Here is a 17,165-nt window from a genome sequence, read left to right on the forward strand (position 1 = left end):
CAAGATCTGAGCCACAGTCAGCTCCCAGTCTTGTTTTTGCTGACTGTATAGAGCTTCTCCATCTTTGGATGCAAAGAATATAATCAGTCTAATTTCAGTATTGACCATCTGGTGATATCCATGTGTAGAGTATTCTCATGTGTTGTTGGGAGAGGGTGTTTGCTATGACCAGTGCATTCTCTTGGCAAAACTCTATTAGCCTTTGTCCTGCTTCATTCTGTATTCCAAGGCCAAATTTCCTGATAGTCCAGGTGTTTCCTGACTTCCTACTTTTGCATTCCAGTCCCCTATAATGAAAAGGATATCTTTTTTGCAGGTTAGTTTCAGAAGGTCTTGTAGGTCTTCATAGAACCATTCAACTTTAGCTTCTTCAGCATTACTGGTTGGGGCATAGACTTGGGTTACTGTGATATTGAATTGTTTGCCTTGAAAGTGAATAGAGATCATTTTGTTATTTTTGAGATTGCATCCAAGTACTGTGTTTTGGACTCTTTTGTTGCCTTTGATGGTTACTGCATTTCTTCCAAGGGGTTCTTGCCCACAGTGGTAGATATAATAGTCATCTGAGTTAAACTCATCCATTCTAGTCCATTTTAGTTCGCTGATTCCTAAAATGTCGATGTTCATTCTTGCTATCTCCTGTTTGACCACCTCCAATCTGCCTTGCTTGATAGTCCTAACATTCCAGGTTCCTATGAAATATTACTGTTTATAGCATCGGACTTTGCTTATATCACTAGTCACATCCACAACTGGGTGTTGTTTTTGCTTTGGCTCCATCTCTTCATTCTTTCTGGAGTTATTTCTCCACTGATCTCCAGTAGCATATTGGGCACCTACCGGCCTGGGGAGTTCATCTTTCAGTGTCCTATCTTTTTGCCTTTTCATACTGTTCATGGCATTCTCAAGGCAAGAATACTGAAGTGGTTTGCCATTCCCTTCTCCAGTGGACCACATTTTGTTAGAACTCTCCACCATGACCTGTCCATCTTGGGTGGCCCTACACGGCATGGCTCATAGGTTCATTGAGTTAGACATCATTCGATGGGGCTATTTGTAAAAGTATACTTACTGATGCTAAAGGGAAGCTCTGATACTTCGGCAATCTGATGCAAAGAGTCAACTCACTGGAAAAGACCTTGATGATGGGAAAGATTGAGGGCAGGAGGAAAAGGGGGCAACAGAGCATGAGATGGTTAGATGGCATCGTTGATTCAATGGACATTGAGTTTGAGAAAATTCTGGGAGATAATGAAGGACAGGGAAGCCTGGCATGCTGCAGTCCATGTGGTCACAAAGAGTTGGACACGACTGAGCAACTGAACAACAGCAATGTGTGACTGTAATATTTTGGTGTTAAATATCTCTTATTCCCTTTAAACCTGAGAAATAAAAGAGAGGTAAGAAGTGAGAAAAGGAAATACAACCTTTGTTCATTGACATAAAAGGCTACGAAAGAGACAGATATCCAGGCAGTTGTCGACACTGAGTAAAAAAAGTATCAAAAAGCAAAAACTTTTTGCCATACTTTGAGATGGGTATTGTCTTTTGAGCTGTTTGATCTTGGAATGGCTTGGTTGAAATTTATATCTACATGATTGAGTACACTCATAATATAGGAGGTAATTAACAATTACTTCCACAAAGGCTTCCCTTGTGGCTCTGCTGGTAAAGAATCTGCCTGCAATGCAGGAGACGTAGGTTCAATTCCCGGGTGGGGAAGATCTCCTGGAGAAGGGAAAGGCTACCTACTCCAGTATTCTGGCCTGGAGAATTCCATGGACTGTAGAGTCCCATAGGGTTGCAAAGACTCGGACACGACTGAGCAACTTTCACTTTCAATTACCAATGACTTGGCCCATGAAACTCAACTGTGGCACCCATCCTTGAGTTCAAGGTCCTGTCTTCCTTAACTGCTTCATTGGGCTGTCCAGTTCATCTCTTATTTTTGGCCCCTTGCTTTTCACTTAGCACTAAAAGTATAAAAAAAACAACTTTTGAAAGTATGTTAACATATTTAGCTAATAACTCTTTTTTTAGGTAGTTTATAGAAGTGATTTAGGTATTTACTTGAATATATGATAATACTAACTCAGCAGTGGCCACAGGACCAGAAAAGGTCAGTTTTGATTCCAATCCCGAAGAAAGGCAATGCCAAAGAATGCTCAAACTGCCACACAATTGCACCCATCTCACATGCTAGCAAAGTAATGCTCAAAATTCTCCAAGCCAGGCTCCAACAATACGTGAGCCGTGAACTTCCAGATGTTCAAGCTGGATTTAGAACAGGCAGAGGAACCAGAGATCAAATTGCCAACATCCACTGGATCATGGAAAAAGCAAGGGTGTTCCAGAAAAACATCTATTTCTGCTTTATTGACGATGCCAAAGCCTTTGACTATGTGGATCACAACAAACTGTGGAAAATTCTTCAAGATATGGGAATTCCAGACCACCTGACCTGCCTCCTAAGAAATCTGTATGCAGGTCAGAAAGCAACAGTTAGAACTGGACATGGAACAACAGACTGGTTCCAAATAGGAAAAGGAGTACATCAAGGCTGTATATTGTCACCCTGCTTATTTCACTTATATGCAGAGTACATCATGAGAAACGCTGGGCTGGAAGAAACACAAGCTGGAATCAAGATTGCCGGGAGAAATATCAATCACCTCAGATATGCAGATGACACCACCCTTATGGCAGAAAGTGAAGAGGAGCTAAAAAGCCTCTTGATGAAAGTGAAAGAGGAGAGTGAAAAAGTTGGCTTAAAGCTCAACATTCAGAAAACAAAGATCATGGCATCTGGTCCCATCACTTCATGGCAAATAATTGGGGAAAGAGTGTCAGACTTTATTTTGGGGGGCTCCAAAATCACTGCAGATGGTGATTGCAGCCATGAAATTAAAAGACACTTACTACTTGGAAGAAAAGTTATAACCAACTTAGACAGCAAATATCAAAAAAGCAGAGACATTACTTTGCCAACAAAGGTCCATCTAGTCAAGGCTGTGGTTTTTCCAGCAGTCATGTATGGATGTGAGAGTTGGACAATGAAGAAAGCTGAGCTCCCAAGAATTGATGCTTTTGACTTGTGGTGTTGGAGAAGACTCTTGAGAATGCCTTGTAGTGCAAGGAGATCCAACCAGTCAATCCTAAAGGAAATCAGTCTTGAATAGTCATTGGAAGGACTGATGCTAAAGCTGAAATTCCAATACTACTATGGTCACCTAATCCGAAGAACTGACTCATTGAAAATACCCTGATGCTAGCAAAGATTGAAGTCGGGAGGAGAAGGGGATGACATAGGATAAGATGGTTTGATGGCATCACCAACTCAATGGACATGAGCTTGAGCAAGCTCCAGGAGCTGGTGATGGACAGGGAGGCCTGGCATGCTGCAGTCCAGGGGGTCACAAAGAGTCAAACACGACTGAGTGACTGAATTGAACTGAATAATATCACTGCCAACAATGAGCAGAAGATCAAATGGTTATTTAAGAATAGTTATTTTCAACACAGCAATGGTTAGTAAAGTACAAAATGAAGGAAGGAAGGAAGGAGAAAAGAAAATTAAAGAGAAAAATGAGAGGGAGGGATGAAGGAAGAAAAGGAGGGGAGAAAGGAGGTAAGGTAAACAGGGAAGCAAGCAAACAGGCAGGCAAAAAAAAGGAAAGAAGAAAATACAAACTATATGAAATAGACACTATGTGGCCTGCAAAACCTAAAATACAAGCAGTCCTAGCTTCACACAGTATTGCTTTAACTGAAACTCTACAAAGCAAGATACCTATATTAACTATCCAGCCCTTTACAGAAAATTTGATGATCCCTGACAGTGGAGATATCCAAATGGCCAAGAGACATACAGAGAGGTGTAAATATTCATAAGTAGAGAAATTAGGGAAAAACACAATGTTATATCACTACCAAACAGAATGGTTAAAATGGAACGAATGATGCTAAATGTTTCAAGCATGTGGAAACTGATTTGAACAATTTTTTAGTAATGTATACCAGAAACGGCAGAAAGCAAAGAACTAAAGAGCCTCCTGATGAAGGAGAAAAAGGAGGGTGAAAAAGCTGGCTTAAAACTCAACATTCAAAACTCTAAGATCATGGTATCCCTGTATCATTACTTCACGACAAATAGATTGGGAAAAGTGGAAACAGTAACAGATTTTATTTTCTTGGGCTCCAAAGCCACTGCAGACAGTGACTGGGGGCATGAAATTAAAAGATGCTTGTTCTTTGGAAGAAAAATTATGACCAACCTAGACAGCATATTAAAAAGTAGAGCCATCCCTTTGCCAACAAAGGTCGGTCTAGTCAAAGCTATGGCTTTTCCAGTTGTCATGTATGGATGTGGGAGTTGAACAATAATTGATTCAACGGAGCACTGAAAAATTGATGCTTTTGAACTGTGGTGTTGGAGAAGACTCTTGAGAGTCCAACCAGTCAAAAGGAAATCAGTCCTGAACATTCATTGGAAGGACTCATGCTGAAGCTGAAGCTCCAACACTTTGGCCACCTGATGCAAAGAACTGCCTCATTAGAAAAGACCCTGATGATAGGAAAGATTGAAGGCAGAAGGTGAAGGGGATGACAGAGGACAAAACGGTTGGATGGCATCACTGACTCAATGGACATGAGTTTTGAGCAAGTCCAGAGTTGGTGATGGACGACAGGGAAGCATGGCATGCTGCAGATCATGGGGTCACAAAGAGTCAGACATGACTGAGCAACTGAACAACATACCAGAAATGGGCTTCCCTTGGTGGCTTAGTGGTAAAGAACCGGCCTGTCAACACAAGAGATGTAGGTTTAATCCTTGTGTTGGGAAGATCCCATGGAGAATGGAATGGCAACCCACTCTAGTATTCTTGCCTGGGAAATCCCATGGACAGAGGAACCTGGCAGGCTACAGTCCATGGGGTGGCAAAAGAGTCGAACGCTACTTAGCTATTGAACCACAACAATAATATTAGAAATACATATATGCATAGCCTATAATATAGTCATTTCACCAGTGGGTATATATCCAACAGAAATGTATACATACGTTCACCAAAATACTTTAAAAAAATGTTCATACCAGACCTATTAGTAATAGCCAAAAGCTGGATAAAATACTGCACAGCATTAAGAAGAAACAACTGCTACATAACTTGTATAAATCCCGCAATATTAAGCAAAACTGAGACACAAAAGACTATACAGTGTATGTTTCCATTTATATAAAGTCAATAATCAGTAAATTTATTGATGATATCAGAAACTGAAAAGTGGGGCTTCTAGGACGTAACGCTCTCTCTTGGATATACACACTTGGTGAAAACTCAGTGAACTGTACACTTATGATTCATGCACTTTTCTGTGTGTCTGTTAACCTTTAATAATTAACACAGTAAAAACAATTCATATTTACAAACTCTATGCCTTTGAAGGAAAATTGTGTACATCTTCTGTTCACTTTTCTGATTTGCCATCCGTACCACCAATGATATATCTTAATTCCTGTTACCTTACATAGAAGGTAGTTTTGTTTTAATTAATTCTCTTGGTATACTACTGCACAGGATACCCACATGTTTATGTAACCATCATTTCAGGTTAGTTCCACAACAGATCCCAAGGAGAAACTTTGAAAAGCCAGGAACTTGTCATTGTGAAAGTTATTTGGGAAAGAAGAGGGGGGGAAAAAAGCTCCTTAAAACGTACTTTTGTTTGGCCCTTTGTTTTGGCTCACCTTTATCTACTACCACTGTGATTTAATCTGCATAAAATGTTCAAAGGAGCCTTTCAAAAAGCCTCTTCTGGTGGAAAAGTTTTTTCTTCCCACGACATCCTAATAATGCTGTTATCTTGTTTCATCCAGTTCCTTCCACCCACCGTGCTTAAAGTAATACTTCACAAATACTATCGGGTGGCGTCACCTTCCAGCCAGGGCGAGAAATGTGGGCCCAGAGACACTATGAACTCAAAAAATTCTAAGTATCTTTCTACAGCATGGCTCCGCCTACCTGAGGAATCACTGTATTCTTTGCGAAACTCAAAGTGTGAGAACTGAAATACAAACAAGTGAGTGACTCTCAAGGGCACGGAGTCAATACTAGGTTGAGCCAGGACCTCCAACTCACTGCCTCTTAAGGGAAAAGCAAACCAACAACAACAAAAACAACCCTCGAATAAAAACTCAGCTGCAGCACTCTTGTAATAAGAAACAGGGGAAGATGCCGAAATCCTGCCGAGAAAGTAGACCGGAGGACCACACAACGCTGACCTTCGAGGGAGCCCCATCATTCCCGGCCGCACGGGGCCAGCATTCACCCGCTGCAGCTCCTGCGCGGCCCCTTCCCCTTCTCCAAGGAGGCTGCGGCCGGAAATTCCAGGGCTGGTCTCAACCCACCCCTCCTTTTCTCGGACAGCCCAAACCTCCCACCCTACCCGTTTACCTGAGATGCGCCCAGCACAGCCCCGGGAGCAGACTGCGCTCTCGCCCAGAGTTTCTCAGGCCAGACGCGCAGCCTCCACGTCAGCCAATCGCAGCTCGCTCGGAGCCTCCCTGCCCCGGGTTCCTCTGCGCGAGGAGGTGCGCGCGCTCGTGAATGCCCCCGCGGGGCGGAACGGAGGAGGGGGGCCAGACGCGCGCGGCGCGCGAGGATCCACGGCGAGCTGGGGCGGAGCAGACGCCGGGCGGGGGCAGGCGGCGCGCACCGGGCATGCGCATTTCGCGCCACTAGGGCCGTGGGGCGGGGCCCCTGGGCAACAGAGCAAGCTTAGAAAGTCTTCGCCGGAGTTTGGAGAAGGCAGTTTTAGTAGTTAAGGTTGTCAGGTCAGAGATGAACGGCGCATTCTCTGAGACCAAATATTCCCCGAACAAAAGTTAATCTGGTTAGGGGAGGGAAACCACGTCCATAACAACGTGTCTTGGGGCCTCAACTTGAGCGTTGTGGAATTTCCACAGAAACTGGCGGAAATGGAGTTTCCGGTTCTGTTTTTGTCTTGAGGTGAGAGGGAGAGTGGGGATGGGACCCGAGGGAGAGAAGAGGGACGTGTTGGGAAGGAATGGTTGAATGAAAAAGGCCGCAGTCGGGCTCCAGTTGGGCTAGCAAAAAGCAGTACCCACCTCTCAGACAAAGAACGCTTCAGACTAAAACTAGGAGTTACTTAAGAAAAAGATGCGGATGCTTACCGTTCAATATATGGATTCTTTAAGACAAAAGGTTGAACTTTCCAGAATTAAAAAATTAAGTCCTCAATTCGTGTACCTCTGTGTTGAAACAAGAAAGAATTACAGCTGATAGTAATTCAAATGTGGTTTTCTTGTACCACAGATAAGTGTTGCTTTTATAAATGTCACGTTGATTCCTTCAGACGCCACAGTTATTGAGGACATACCATGTGCCAGGTACTCTTCTGGGTTTGGATAATAAGCAATAGTGATGGTTTCTTAAATATCCCCGAAGAATATGTATAATATAAAGTCTTGACGGTCTCTTAAGTTAGACGTTAAAGTTAATGAAAGGAACTTACACTTTAGTAAAAAAGAGGAGTGGGGGGAAAAATGAAAAAACCAATGTAAATTAGTTGGAACACAGTTGTAACACAAGCTCTTGGTTATTATATTATAATGAATGCACAGGGCTCTGAAGAAATTTTCTGTTTTTATAGATTCAGCTTTGAAATCCATTTTTCTTTACTTCAGTCAAGGTCTGAATCAGATATTTATGGACAAAAAGGACCATAAAGATATAGGAGGCAAAAAGGAGAACGGGTCAGAGCAGATGGGAAGAGCACCCTAATCAGGAAAAAAGGTTTGACTTGTGAACAGCTTTAAGGGCAATTCAAATTTATGTTATTAAAAAAAAAAAAAAAAGGAGGGAGAGTTGCTTTTCCTAGCTAGAGTAGCAAGAAATAAGAGAGGATAGTTATCACAACACTGAGAAAAGTCAAACCAAATAATGAATTTATAAGTTAAATTAAAACAATGTGATTATACTATTATTCTTTGGCTAAGGGTACATTCAGTTCAGTTCAGTTCTGTGTCCGACTCTTTGCAGCCCCATGAATTGCAGCACGCCAGGCCTCCCTGTCCATCACCAACCCCTGGAGTTCACTCAAACTCATGTCCATTTGGTGATGCCATCCAGCCATCTCATCCTCTGCCTGCCAATCCCTCCTGCCCCCAATCCCCTTCTCCTCCTGCCCCCAATCCCTCCCAGCATCAGAGTCTTTTCCAATGAGTCAACTCTTCACATGAGGTGGCCAAAGTACTGGAGTTTCAGCTTTAGCATCAGTCCTTCCAAAGAACACCCAGGACTGATCTCCTTTAGAATGGACTGGTTGAATCTTCTTGCAGTCCAAGGGACTCTCAAGAGTCTTCTCTAACACCACAGTTCAAAAGCATCAATTCTTCGGCACTCAGCCTTCTTCACAGTCCTACTCTCACATCCATACATGACCACTGGAAAAACCATAGCCTTGACTAGACAGACCTTTGTTGGCAAAGTAATGTCTCTGCTTTTTAATATGCTATCTAGGTTGGTCATAACTTTCCTTCCAAGGAGTAAGCGTCTTTTAATTTCATGGCTGCAGTCACCATCTGCAGTGATTTTGGAGCCCCCCAAAATAAAGTCTGACACTGTTTCCACTGTTTCCCCATCTATTTCCCATGAAGTGATGGGACCGGATGCCATGATCTTTGTTTTCTGAATGTTGAGCTTTAAGCCAACTTTTTCACTCTCCTCTTTCACTTTCATCAAGAGGCTTTTTGGTTCCTCTTCACTTTCTGCCATAAGGGTGGTGTCACCTGCATATCTGAGGTTATTGATATTTCTCCCGGCAATCTTGATTCCAGCTTGTGCTTCTTCCAGCCCAGCATTTCTCATGATGTACTCTGCATATAAGATAAATAAGCAGGGTGACGATATACAGCCTTGACGTACTCCTTTTCCTATTTGGAACCAGTCTGCTTGTCCAGTTCTAACTTGCTTCCTGACCTGCATATGTTTCTCAAGAGGCAGGTTAGGTGGTCTGGAATTCCCATCTCTTTCAGAATTTTCCACAGTTTATTGTGATCCACATCCACACAGTCAAAGACTTTGGCATAGCCAATAAAGCAGAAATAGATGTTTTTCTGGAACTCTCTTGGTTTTTCGATGATCCAGTGAATGTTGGCAATTTGATCTCTGGTTCCTCTGCCTGTTCTAAAACCAGCTTGAACATCTGGAAGTTCATGGTTCACATATTGCTGAAGCCTGCTTGGAGAATTTCGAGCATTATTTTACTTGATGTGAGATGAGTGCAATTGTGCGGTAGTTTGAGCATTCTTTGGCATTGCCTTTTTTTGGGATTGGAATGAAAACTGACCTTTTCCAGTCCTGTGGCCACTGCTGAGTTTTCCAAATTTGCTGGCATTAACCCTGGTTTTTTAAAGTTCATTAGCTTCATGTCAAAAACCTCTTTGGTAAGAAGAAATCCATGTTTTCTTTCCTTTTAGTAACTTGGTTTTTCTTCCGTTGTTTTTATTCAGTGAGTTCACACATTATGCCTTTTCTCCTTTGTCCTTTTTCCCACTTACCAGGAGTAAGTAGTGTTCTTTTCTTGAACTTTACATGCCACAATAACTAATTTTTTCCTAACCCCTTTGACCACCATCATCACTCACATGTACATTTCTTCATTCTCAATCCTGCTAACGGTTGCCAGTCTACATTAGAGCTTTTTTTCTCAAGCTAATTATCAAAGCCAATATGTCCTTATCCCTCTTATAAGTTGGATAAGTATGAGAGAAGTAAAGAAAATGAACCTCATTTTCATTACAGAGAGCAGAAGAATGTCAGATCATGAATACTTTTAAGTTCACAACTATATTTCCCACAATGTGCTAGCCACACCAATCAGTTCCGGAAATAAAATAGTGAATAAAATCTATGCACACATGTAACTTAGAATATCTTTTTTATTAGTGTTCTCCAGAGATATAGAAACTACAAGGTTAGATAGATAGATAGGTTTTTATTGTAAAGGGTATCTTGTTTTAATTTGCATTTTGAGCTTAATCCTCTCCTGATCTCAGTGTCTTTATGTTCTGCCATTCCCTTTCTTAGGGTTTTGTTGGTGGCTCAGGGGTTAAGAATCTGCCTGCCAATACAGGAGACTTGGGTTCAATCCTTGGGTGGGGAAGATCCCCTGGAGAAGGAAATGGCAACCCATTCCAGTATTCTTGCCTGCAAAATCCCATGGACAGAGGAGCTTGGTGGGTTACAGTCCATGGGGTTGCAAAGATTCAGACACAACTGAGTGATTAAACAACATTCACTTTCTTATGTACCTAATAAAAGAACTTCAGAATACATAAAACGTGTTAGCACTTCAGAGAGAAATCCATAATTAATATAAAATTATAATCAGAGATTTCACACTCATCTCAAAAATTGATAGAGCAAGCAGAAAGTAAATCAGGAAGGGTATGTAAGGCTTGAACAACACAATCAACCACGACAGTATTAACGAACTTACCTAATTGACTTTTATAGAATAGCTATTAACAACAGGATACACTTTGTTTTCAGGTATGCATAAGATATTCCAAGACAGGCCATAGTTTATATCATAAATACAGATTCATTGAAAAAGATTCAAATCAGGAGTGACATTAAGAAGATGGCAGAATAGGCAATCCCAGACCCTCCTTCTCCTATGGAGACACAAATTTAACAATAATACATGGGCCAGTTGCCTTTGTGAGAAATCCAGAAACCAGTTAAGTGTGTCCTGCACCCCAGGTTAATGTGAAACCAACTGCATCAGTACCCAGTAAGAAATCTTATGGCACTCACTTGCAAGTGATTCATCCCCAATAAAACATGATTGGGAGGAAACTCTCAACTCCCATCTTCTCACTGAGAAGAAAAAGGAGAACATATATTCAGTGATCTGAATTTTCAAGAAGGTGCCTGGGGGACTGGTTTCTATCTTCCTTGAATCTAAAAACTGACAGGAACGGGCAGCCAGTTTGGGGCTGCTACAAACAAAAGCAATCAGTGTGCCCCAGAGTCCACTATACTACAGGCAGAAGTTAGATGGGAGACAAGTACCACAGCTTACTACTGCGTCACAGAGGCCACAGTAAGGCAGAAAGATCCAAAAGGAGAGTCTCAATAGAAATTGGCAAACCTCTTCAATTATTAGATTACACACACAAGCCCAAAGTGCATGTAAGGCTTAAGATGTCTCTAGGATCTCTAGCTGGATTGATTATAGAAAGTTCTCCCTGTATGAAGCCAGTCCACAAAAACTGGGAGAGGTGGCTGATTTTTCAAATGCTAAAGTCCCAACAGAAGATGACAGGACATACAAAGAATAGGGAAACATTACCTATTGAAAGGAGCAAATTAAATTTGATACCTACCCTAATGAAATAGAGATATACGAATTACCAAAAAATTCAAAATAACCATCATATGGATGCTCAGTGAATTAAGACAGCACAGATAGATAACTAGTGTAGTCAGGAAAACATAATGTTAACAAACAACAACATTAACAAACCATGAAGAAGATCTAAACAGTAATTCTGAAATTGAATTCTTGACCAGAAAGAAGAAAGAATCAATGAAATTGAATTCAGAACTTTCAAAATCACTCAGGCAGAGGAACAAGAAGAAAAAAGAATGAGGAAAAATTACGAGAGGCTAAGGGACTTAAAGAACACCATCATGTGAAACAACATAAGCATAATGAGAGTCCCAGAAGGAAAAGAAAAAGAAGGCAGAGAGCCTATTTGAAGAAATAATGACTGTAAACTTACCAAATCTGAGGAGAGAAACTGACATAAAACTCGGGAGGCTCAAAAACTCTGATGAGATAAATGTAGAGACCTGTTATGAGACACACAAACTATCAAAAATCTGAGACAAAAAGTGAATCTTGAAAATGAGAAAAATCAATTTGTCATGTACAAAGGAGCTTTTTATGAGATTATAAGCACATGTCTCAGCTGAAACTTTTCAGGTTAGAAGGGAGTGGATGATGTATTCACAGTGCCAAAAGAAAAAAATAGCCAATCAAGAATACTATACTCTGCAAAAATCTGTTTAAATAACAAAGAAGAAAAAAAGTTTTTCCAGATAAAGTAAATCTATAGGCTTTCATCACCATTACTCCTGCCCTACAAAAAATGCTGAAGGGAACTCTTTAAGTTTAAATGAAAGAATGGTAAACAGCCATACAAAGCCATAAGAAAAAATAAAGCTCCCTGGTAAAGGTAATAAACTGTGGAAAATTCTGAAAGAGATGGGAATACCAGACCACCTAACCTGCCTCTTGAGAAATCTGTATGCAGGTAGGAAGCAACAGTAAGAACTGGACATGGAACAACAGACTGGTTCCAAATAGGAAAAGGAGCACATCAAGGCTTATATTGTCCCCCTGCTTATTTAACTTCTATGCAGAGTACATCATGAGAAATGCTGGACTGGAAGAAACACAAGCTGGAATCAAGACTGCCGGGAGAAATAGCAATAACCTCAGATATGCAGATGACACCACTGTTATTGGCAGAAAGTGAAGAGGAGCTAAAAAACCTCTTGATGAAAGTGAAAGAGGAGAGTGAAAAAGTTGGCTTAAAGCTCAACATTCAGAAAACAAAGATCATGGCATCTGGTCCCATCACTTCATGGGAAATAGATGGGGAAACAGTGGAAACAGTGTCAGACTTTATTTTTGGGGCTCCAAAATCTCTGCAGATGGAGACTGCAGCCATGAAATTAAAAGACACTCCTTGGAAGAAAAGTTATGACCAACCTAGATAGTATATTCAAAAGCAGAGACATTACTTTGCCAACAAAGGTCTGTCTAGTCAAGGCTATGGTTTTTCCTGTGGTCATGTATGGATGTGAGAGTTGGACTGTGAAGAAGGCTGAGTGCCGAAGAATTGATGCTTTTGAACTGTGGTGTTGGAGAAGACTCTTGAGAGTCCCTTGGACTGCAAGGAGATCCAACCAGTCCATTCTGAAGGAGATCAACCCTGGGATTTCTTTGGAAGGAATGATGCTAAAGCTGAAGCTCCAGTACTTTGGCCACCTCATGAGAAGAGTTGACTCATTGGAAAAGACTCTGATGCTGGGAGGAATTGGGGGCAGGAGGAGAAGGGGACGACAGAGGATGAGATGGCTGGATGGCATCACAGACTCGATGGACGTGAGTCTGAGTGAACTCTGGGAGATGGTGATGGACAGGGAGGCCTGGAGTGCTGCAATTCATGGGTCACAGAGTTGGACACGACTGAGTGACTGAACTGAACTGAACTGGTAAAGGTAAATTTATAGACAAATATAGAATTCTACAGTATTTGTAATCATATGCATGAAGTGCTTTTAAATGTATAAAATTTAAAACACAAAAGCATGAAAACTACAAATCTGGATCAACATAAAGGGTTGGACAGATGTAACCAAAGGAAAATATATTCTATATATGCATGTGCATAATGGGAAAGGAGAAAGGAATCAAAACAGTTTACTATAAAAAAATCCATTTATTTAAAATTTTAAAATGACAACAATAAAGAAAAGAATAGGAAGAAAAACTACACAACATACAAAAAGCAGCTAAGGAAATGGCAATAGTAAATCTTATCCTGTCAGTAATTATTTTTTTAACAATTACTTTAAATATGAATGTATATTCAAATATGTAGATTGGCTAAATGGATGAGGAAACAAGATCAACTATATGTTGCCTACAAGAGACTCCCTTTAAAGAGCTAAGGAAACATTAAAAGTGAAAGGAAGAGAAAAGATACTGCATACAATCAGAACTTGCAGAGAGCAGCAATGGCCAACTTCTGTCCAATAAAATAGCTTTAAGACAGAAACCATCACAAGAGACAAAGATGGACATTATATAATAATAAAACAAATAAAATAATAATAAAAGTGTCAATTCACCAACAAGATCATTGAAAAAGCAAGAGAGTTCCTGCAGATGTTGGCAATTTGATCTCTGGTTCCTCTGCCCTTTCTAAATCCAGCTTGAACAACTGGAATTTCACAGTTCACATACTGTAGAAGCCTGGCTTGAAGAATTTTGAGCATTACTTTGCTAGTGTGTGAGATGAGTGCAACTGTGCAGTAGTTTTAACATTCTTTGGCATTACCTAACATTAGAATGCCTTAATATATGCAGCAAACATTGACAGAACTGAAGGGAGAAATAGATTGCAATACAGTAATAGGAGACTTTAATGCCCAACTTTCAACTACAGGTAGGACAGCAAAACAGCAAATCAAATAAGGAAACAGAAAACTTGAACAACACTATAGACCAACCTAGCAGACATATGACAGAGAAGGCAATGGCACCCCACTCCAGTACTCTTGCCTGGAAAATCCCATGGAAGGAGGAGCCTGGTGGGCTGCAGTCCATGGAGTCGCTAAGAGTCAGACACAACTGAGCAACTTCACTTTCACTTTTCACCTTCATGCATAGGAGAAGGAAATGGCAACCCACTCCAGTGTTCTTGCCTGGAGAATCCCAGAAACGGGGGAGCCTGGTGGGCTGCCATCTATGGGGTCGCACAGAGTCGGACACGACTGAAGCAACTTAGCAGTAGCAGCAGCAGACATGTGAACAACATTATACCCAACAATGGGGCTTCCCTGGTGGCTCAGTGGTAAAGAATTTGCCTGTTAATGCAGATGATTCGATCCCTGGTCCAGTAAGATCTCCTGGAGAAGGAAATGGCAACCTACTCCATCTTCCTGCCTGGAAAATATCATAGACAAGGGAACCTGGCAGGCTACAGTCCATGGAGTCACAAAGAGTCGGAAATGTTCCATTTTCAAGATATGTTAGGCCAGAAAACAAGTCTTAATAAATTTAAGAAGTTTGAAATAAAGTACCTTCTCCAATCACAAATGAAGCTAGAAATCAACAACAAAGAAAATAGGAAAATCTGCAAATTATTAACCACTATTAAGTAAAAAAATCCCATGGACAGAGTAGCCTGGCAGGCTACAGTCCTGGAGTCAGACTTGACTGAAAGGACTGAGTTCAGTTCAGTAGCTCAGTCGTGTTCGACTCTTTGCGACCCCATGAATCACGGCACACCAGGCTTCCCTGTTCATCACCATCTCCCGGAGTTCACTCAGACTCACGTCCATTGAGTCCATGATGCCATCCAGCCATCTCATCCTCTGTCGTCCCCTTCTCCTCCTGCCCCCAATCCCTCCCAGCATCAGAGTCTTTTCCAATGAGTCAACTCTTCTCATGAGGTGGCCAAAGTACTGGAGTTTCAGCTTTAGCATCATTCCTTCCAAAGAAATCCCAGGGTTGATCTCCTTCAGAATGGACTGGTTGGATCTCCTTGCAGTCCAAGGGACTCTCAAGAGTCTTCTCTAACACCACAGTTCAAAAGCATCAATTCTTCGGCACTCAGCCTTTTTCACAGTCCAACTCTCACATCCATACATGACCACAGGAAAAACCATAGCCTTGACTAGATGGACCTTAGTCGGCAAAGTAATGTCTCTGCTTTTGAATATGCTATCTAGGTTGGTCATAACTTTTCTTCCAAGGAGTAAGCGTCTTTTCATTTCATGGCTGCAGTCACCATCTACAGTGATTTTGGAGCCCCCAAAAATAAAGTCTGACACTGTTTCCACTGTTTCCCCATCTATTTCCCATGAAGTGATGGGACCAGATGCCATGATCTTTGTTTTCTGAATGTTGAGCTTTAAGCCAACTTTTTCACTCTCTTTCACTTTCATCAAGAGCCTTTTTAAAGCTCCTCTTCACTTTCTGCCAATAATGGTGGTGTCATCTGCATATCTGAGGTTATTAATATTTCTCCCAGCAATCTTGATTCCAGCTTGTGTTTCTTCCAGTCCAGCGTTTCTCATGATGTACTCTGCATAGAAGTTAAATAAGCAGGGTGACAATATACAGCCTTGACGTACTCCTTTTCCTATTTGGAACCAGTCTGTTGTTCCATGTCCAGTTCTAACTGTTGCTTCCTGACCTGCATACAGATTTCTCAAGAGGCAGGTTAGGTGGTCTGGTATTCCCATCTCTTTCAGAATGTTCCACAGTTTATTGTGATCCACACAGTCAAAGGGTTTGGCATAGTCAGTAAAGCAGAAACAGATATTTTTCTGGAACTCTCTTGTTTTTTCCATATGGGATGCTGCAAATGGAGTACTAACTGGGAAGTTTATAGTAGTGAAAGTGAAAGTGAAGTCGCTCAGTTGTGTCCGACTCTTTGCGACCTCATGGACTGGAGCCTACAGGCCGTCTCCGTCCATGGGATTCTCCAGGCAAGAATACTGGAGTGGGTTACCATTTCCTTCTCCAGGGGATCTTCCTGACCCAGGGATCAAATGCTTGCATTAAAAAAAAAAAAAAACTCAAGTTGACAACCTAACTTTAGACCTCAGGGTACTAGGAAAATGGAGCCAAACTAAGTCCAAAGTTCAAAAAAGAGAAGAAATAATAAAGATTAGAACAAAGATAAATGAAATAGACTAGAAAGACAGCTTTTAAAAAATCAATGAATCCAAAGTTGATATTTTTTAAAAAATCAACAAATTGATAAGCCTTTGCCTAAACTTGGAAAGAAAAAAAAGAGGACTCATAACTAAAATTAGAAATGAAATAGAAGACATCGCCGCTGATGTGACAGAAATAAAAATGACCACAAGAGCTCATGGTTCCAGTGGGGAGAAAAGGAGGAAGCAGCGAGAGGGGTGGTTGAAGGAGGACCCGCCGCAGCTTCTGCAACCACTGCCGCTAGCATCTCTATCCTTGTGATGTGGGAAAGTGAAAGTGAAGTTGCTCAGTCGTGCCAACTCTTTGCGACCCCATGGATAGTAGCCTGCCCCAAGCTCCTCTGTCCATGGGATTTTCAAGGCAAGAGTACTGGAGTGGGTTGCCATTTCCTTCTCCAGGGAATCTCCCAACCCAGGTATCGAACCCAGGTCTCTCACATTGTAGACAGATGCTTTACCATCTGAGCCACCAGGGAAATCCTGTGATTTGGGAAAGGAGGTGTAAATCCTGACCTGTGGCTGCGGTGTAGCCTCTGTGAGAAGGTTAGCGGCAGGAAGGTGAAGGTGGATATAAATAAACTCAATATTGGAGGTAGCATCTAACTGCTGCTG

The 17,165-nt window shown here is 41.5% G+C and overlaps 1 protein-coding gene across 2 annotated transcripts in view; it reads right to left on the minus strand.

Moving 5' to 3' along the window:
* The window catches only part of MIPOL1 (mirror-image polydactyly 1), a 298,374-nt gene extending 291,678 nt beyond the window's left edge, over positions 1–6,696 (minus strand). The window contains exon 1 of one of the 2 annotated variants that reach the window (XM_040256732.1): positions 6,456–6,696. The gene's annotated coding sequence lies outside the window, so the exon portion shown is untranslated. The remainder of the gene's footprint in view (positions 1–6,455) is intronic. The other variant, XM_040256731.1, reaches the window with a different exon arrangement.
* Positions 6,697–17,165: the final 10,469 nt, after the last annotated feature.

The sequence above is a fragment of the Oryx dammah genome, unplaced genomic scaffold, assembly GCF_014754425.2.
Source record: "Oryx dammah isolate SB20612 unplaced genomic scaffold, SCBI_Odam_1.1 HiC_scaffold_16, whole genome shotgun sequence".
In the NCBI taxonomy this organism is placed as follows: Eukaryota; Metazoa; Chordata; class Mammalia; order Artiodactyla; family Bovidae; genus Oryx; species Oryx dammah.